General features: G+C 33.6%; 1 long non-coding RNA gene across 1 annotated transcript; it reads right to left on the bottom strand.

Moving 5' to 3' along the window:
• Positions 1-452: 452 nt before the first annotated feature.
• LOC124917684 lies at positions 453-3,485 on the bottom strand. Its single transcript, XR_007097193.1, has 3 exons — positions 3,202-3,485; positions 1,442-1,592; positions 453-586 (listed from the first exon to the last, which is right to left on the bottom strand). It is a non-coding gene; the product is annotated as an uncharacterized LOC124917684 (long non-coding RNA).
• Positions 3,486-5,740: the final 2,255 nt, after the last annotated feature.

Genomic DNA, 5,740 nt, shown 5'->3' with positions numbered 1-5,740 from the left:
AAATATTAATATTGAAATGCATGTGTATATTGATTCAATTATGCCTACATTTAAAGAGGTTAGATTGAATCATAATCAAATAACTAGTCAACAAAATCCGGAGAATGACTTCATTGCTCTATAGGAATAATTAATGTAATGTAAGTTAAATTACATACCAGGGGTTGGGCATGTGTCTATAACCAAGCATCTTCCTATTTTTATGTTGTTCATATATATCATCATCATACACCACTTTTACAGGTTGGCTAGCTCTAACACCCAAATTTCTCAGTTTAACATCACCTGCTATTATTGGATTTGCAAGCTCAGTCCTAGAGCTCCATAGACCCTCTCCTGCATACTCCAGCCATTCAGAATTACTCAGAAAGTTAAGTAAATAGTTTAAGTTACCTTCTTTTCAACCCATCTTGGATAGGAGTTTATGGCCAATATTAACTGACTAAATATTTGCCTTCTCTACAGCATCCCTGATTGCTTTATGTGGAGCTGCCTCATTGCACGAAGTGACGAAGTCATAAAATTTTCAAACTCTTCTTGCGGAATATAATCACCCATATGGTGTCCATTTTCCCAGAATCTCCTCCTACCACACACACATTCAGGGAACTTGGTCATAACTCAACAAGAGTGATGAACTACTTAAACATTATATATATATAATGTTAAAGCATTGACAATGTTGCATAACAAGTTTGAATAACATATTTTAAACAATGCAAACAAAGTATCATTAATCCTTTAAAAAAACGTAAAACACTAAATAACACATATCTCTCTTAACCCACTTTGGCTCATACATATGTATTGACAATTTGACATAAATTATCATTCCCAAGTTGAAAAAAAGAAAGAAAATATCTTGTAAAGCATAACAATAATACAAGCCATATACAAACCACCCCGTTTTATTTTTTAAAAAGTTAACCAATGGGAAACTGTGACACTGAAAATAAATAAAGACAACAATAACTTAGCAGTCTTTGGTTTTCTCAAACATGGTAGACGAGGTAACTTAACTTTTCCTCTTATAAATTCCCATTTATAAATAAGATAAATGCAATACGTAACCCATTTTTATATGATTGATGGTTGTAGAAAGTTCAAACTCATTGTCTTCTCACAAGCTTTGGGATCTAATTTGTTCACAACTTGTTCACAATCTTTAATGTCCTAGCTAACTGGAATCTAGATGCAAAAAATAAAAAATGCATCTATGTATAATTAGAATTAGAACTATATTGTCAATTTTATAAAGATTGAAATTGATTTACAACTATATTGTCAATTTTATAAAGATTGAAATTGATTTACAATTCATACTTAAAGTATGAAGAAATAATTGCAATCCTGAAAAATAATCAATAGGAAAGAAATGAAGACAAAATTATAAAATTATATATAATTCTTAGATAAAATTATAAATAGATTATTCACTAACCTGTTAATAATGTGAAGATAGAATTATGTTATATACAACCAAGTGGAGTTAATTGATGTTGATTCCATCAAGATGGTTATATTATTCCTTAAGAAGAACTTTTGTTGGAGTGTTCCCAGGGCTCAAGAGTTCAATAACATGAGCCACTATCCTACCAAAATGAAAAGAGAAATTGAATTCAATATTTCAGAACATATATAAATAAAAGACACTAACTGAAACTCTTTGAGATGCAATTGAACTATTGAATCAGACAAATAATAAAAGAGGTTGATATAGTAGCTAACCAGGGTCAAACTGCTCAAACAACCTAACAATAAAAATCAACAAGTCAAGTGTAAAAACAAATAATAGAAAAACACAGTAAACATTATGTTAATTTCTTCTAATACATCCCTCACCTCTGCATTTTCTCCAAAAATACTTATTAAACATATCTTCAACATATGGTGATAAAAAATTTACTTCAACTGTAAACATTTAAGAGATAGTCATGATTTCTACACCCTAAGAAAGGAATACACAAATTAAAAGATAGTCAATTAATTTGCAGTATTATGAAAAATATGTTACTATAAATAATAGATAGATGTTAGTAAAAAATGTTAAGTTCAAAGTAAATAAGAACTAACAAACTTGGAGAGTTTAATATACAGTGACAAATTACAGTGTGGAAAGAGAACAAGTATTTAGGAACATAATTAAGTCTATAATTTTATTAGTTGAATTAATCCACCAAATAGAACTGTCAATATTCTAAATCTATTTCTATACAATAGTTAACCTGGGTAGATAATTGAATAAACAATATGTATAGACGGAACAAACTTCAATGCTCGAAAAACACAATAGATCAAGTTGTTACATCAAATTATCAAAAATAAAAGAGAAGAGGCCAAAAATAACCTATTTCAACTCCATCCAACTGAAACTCACTAAGTCTGTCTTTCTCTGTCAGTTAGTTCTTAATTTATAATCTTAGTTAAGTAAGGACCACGCGAGTTATAGTTAAAGAAGCTGATGGTCTAGGTCAAACTAGGTAAGCAAGTTAGTGTTTGAATATGATTATGTCTATACAATAGTTAAGCTGATATGTCTTTATAGTAATAAAGAAACATTATCCAGACAAATAGCCATTAATGGTCACTTCTATTGGGTATTAAGGATGTATATTATTTTACACAAACCACATTATAGGTTTTGACTAATGGTAAGAACCTTCATTTCAATGTTAATGTTACTTCAACTTATGAAGTTAGAGAAAGCTTCATATTAAGACTCTATTATCAAGTAATAATGTTCAAGCAAAACATCATTCATGTAACAGATGGGAAAAATGCACATATTTTTCAATGCTGAAGTCCATAGCTCCAACACCTCATTTGTAGCCTTACTCATTATGACAAGAACTATCATTTGTAACTTTCCAGATTCAAGCCATTTATTTTCATTATGGATCAAATGTAAACAAAATTTGATCAATAAAAGAAACCCCTAACTATTCCACCAGTAACTACTCCACCCAAAAAATAATCTTAAATTAAAATCTTACTAGCTAGAGAGCTGAATAGTTAAATTGGAAACGAAAATTTTAACACCCATCTTGAGTTATCAACATTGAAAGTTCATATTTCTTTACTATATCAAAACTTTCTTCAGGATAAACAGTTCGATTGTAAAGAATGCTACAACAAAGTTTGAGGCATAATCGTTAAATCATGTCTAGAAAGATCTATACAATAATAATTTGTAGTTGATACCTGTTAGCAGCATAACCTGAAAACGGATTAGGAATTAGGATGGATCGTGTATTATCATCACGAACATGAAGATGGTTAATAAAGATAATATTAATCGCGCATCAGCGTCTCCAAATCGCGCATCAGCATCTTCTCCAAACTCAAGTCGCACATTCTCTAACCTTTCCAAATCGCACAGCGCCTCTTCGAAGCTGAAATCGCAAGCAGTACCTCCTCCAAGCTCTCCAAATCGCACAGGCCTCCTCCAAGCTCTAGTCGCAAGTAATGTCTAGCCTAGGTTTAGATTCTATTTTCATTTAGTTGTTTAGGTACAAGTGAAGTGTTTAGTTTGATTTTGTATTTATTTAAAAATAAAAAATTTGTGTTTGGCAACGGGATTAAAAACCAGTAGCTGTTGATACATATATTTTATTATTTAATTTATTCTGCACATCAATAGCGACAGAAAATGTAGATCGTCGCTAATTTCTGTCGCTATTTCTCATATTTATACTAGTGATGGTCCATTATTGAATTTGGGAAATTTTATGAAATAACCCTCATAAGAGGGTTATTACCATATACAGCATGCCTTTACTAATTTTTTCATTTTTAACCTTTTGCCAATGCAAAATGTCCCTTTTTCCTTTATTTAAAAAAAAAAAAAATTGATTTTCTTTTTCTTTTCTCTTTCCTTCTCCTTTCCCTCCCGCTCTCTCTTTTCTCTTTCCCTCCCCCTCTCTCTCTTCTCTTTCCCTCCCTCTCTCTCTTTTCTCTTTCCCTCTCCCTCTCTCTCTTCTCTTTCCCTCCCTCTCTCTCTTTTCTCTTTCCTTCTCCTTTCCCTCCCTCTCTCTCTTTTCAACTTCCCCCCAAAGACGATCGATCAAGCCGAAACATCGACGACGTCCTCTCCTCCGAACCCCGACTAGCCTCCGACGACAAATAAGAGCCTCCGACGAGAATCAGAACTCCAGAACGACGAAAGTGAGTTTATCTTTCATGTTTTCCCATTTCTATCCGAGTTTTCCCGTTCTAGGTTTAGGGTTTTAGTGTTTATTGTTTAGGTTTAGGTTTATTGGCTGACTGAATCGTTTTGGGTTGAAAATGCATATGTCGAAGGCTGTTGCAGGCTGTCGCAGACAAATGCGCATCTGTCGCAGACGAATGCGCATATGTCGCAGGCGACATATGCGCATTCGTCTGCGACAGATGCGCATTCGTCTGCGACAGATGCGCATTCGTCTGCGACAGATGCGCATTCGTCTGCGACAGATGCGCATTCGTCTGCGACAGATGCGCATTCGTCTGCAACATATGCGCATTCGTCTGCGACAGCCTGCAACAGCCTTCGACATATGCATTTTCAACCTTCGTTCGTTCGTTGCTTCAGAGAAAACTCACCTTCAACCTCAACTTTCGTTCGTTCTGCTTTTTTCCGTCGTCGGGGGCCGGATAGTCGTCGGGGGCCGGATAGTCGTCGGGGGAGAGAAGAAGAAGAAGAAGATGATGATGGTGGCTTCGTTCTGAGTTGCTTCGTTGGTTCTTTCGGCTTCGTCGTCGGGGGAGAGGAGAAGAAGAAGATGATGGTGGCGTTGGTTCCTTCAGCTTCGTCGTTATCGGTCTTCGGGGGTAGGGGAAGTTGAAAAGAGAGAAGGAGGGAAAGGAGAAGGAAAGGGAAAAGAAAAAGAAAATCAATTTTTTTTTTAAATAAAGGGTAAAAGTGACATTTTGCCTTGGCAAAAGGTTAAAAATGAAAAAATTAGTAAAGGCATGCTATATATATGGTAATAACCCTCTTATGAGGGTTATTTCATCAAATTTCCCTTGAATTTCGGTGTGTGGGTTATTTTGAAAAATTAAAACATCACTATTTATTTTTTTCTATGATTGATCCGTGATAAGTTTAATATTTTTCTATTAAATGAGAAAATACATGTCTCTACACAAACTAGCCTTTATCCCGTGCATTTACACGAGTAATAATATAAAAAATCGTGAAAAAAATATTACTATAAAAATGTGATGACATTTTTAATTTTATTTTTAATCATTTTAAGTTTATGGCGGGTCAACCAACAATCCGACTCAAGTATCCATTTACTCTCACATTGCAGAACGATCTCTAAAACAATTGATACAGTTTGATTCCTTAACTCATTTAGTTTGACCTCTAGAGTCCACTTCTTCCCCATACTACGAGTGAAAGGGAAAATGTAAAGACTATAATTAAAGTAGCTCAGACGAGACTTATTATATCCATATGAATTATGTCCCATATCTCTATAAATATGACGAAAATTTTCCATTATTACTCACTAATAATAGTGAAATTTATAGCGTAGAGTCAAAAGAGAATTATGACGGATTAAAAACTATTGATGAACCACCGCGTTCATCAAATTTGGTGTTAAATTTAAAATATAAAGTGTTATACCTAGCATTTTTTAATTTTATTTTTAACCATTTTAAGTTTATGTGCGGGTCAACCCATAATCTAACCTAAGTATCCATTTACTCTCACATATATATCCAAATTAACCACAGCTCTCGACCCGGTAAT

This window comes from Impatiens glandulifera, unplaced genomic scaffold (genome assembly GCF_907164915.1).
Source record: "Impatiens glandulifera unplaced genomic scaffold, dImpGla2.1, whole genome shotgun sequence".
NCBI classification, from domain to species: Eukaryota; Viridiplantae; Streptophyta; class Magnoliopsida; order Ericales; family Balsaminaceae; genus Impatiens; species Impatiens glandulifera.
This window is presented reverse-complemented; position numbering and strand designations above follow the sequence as displayed.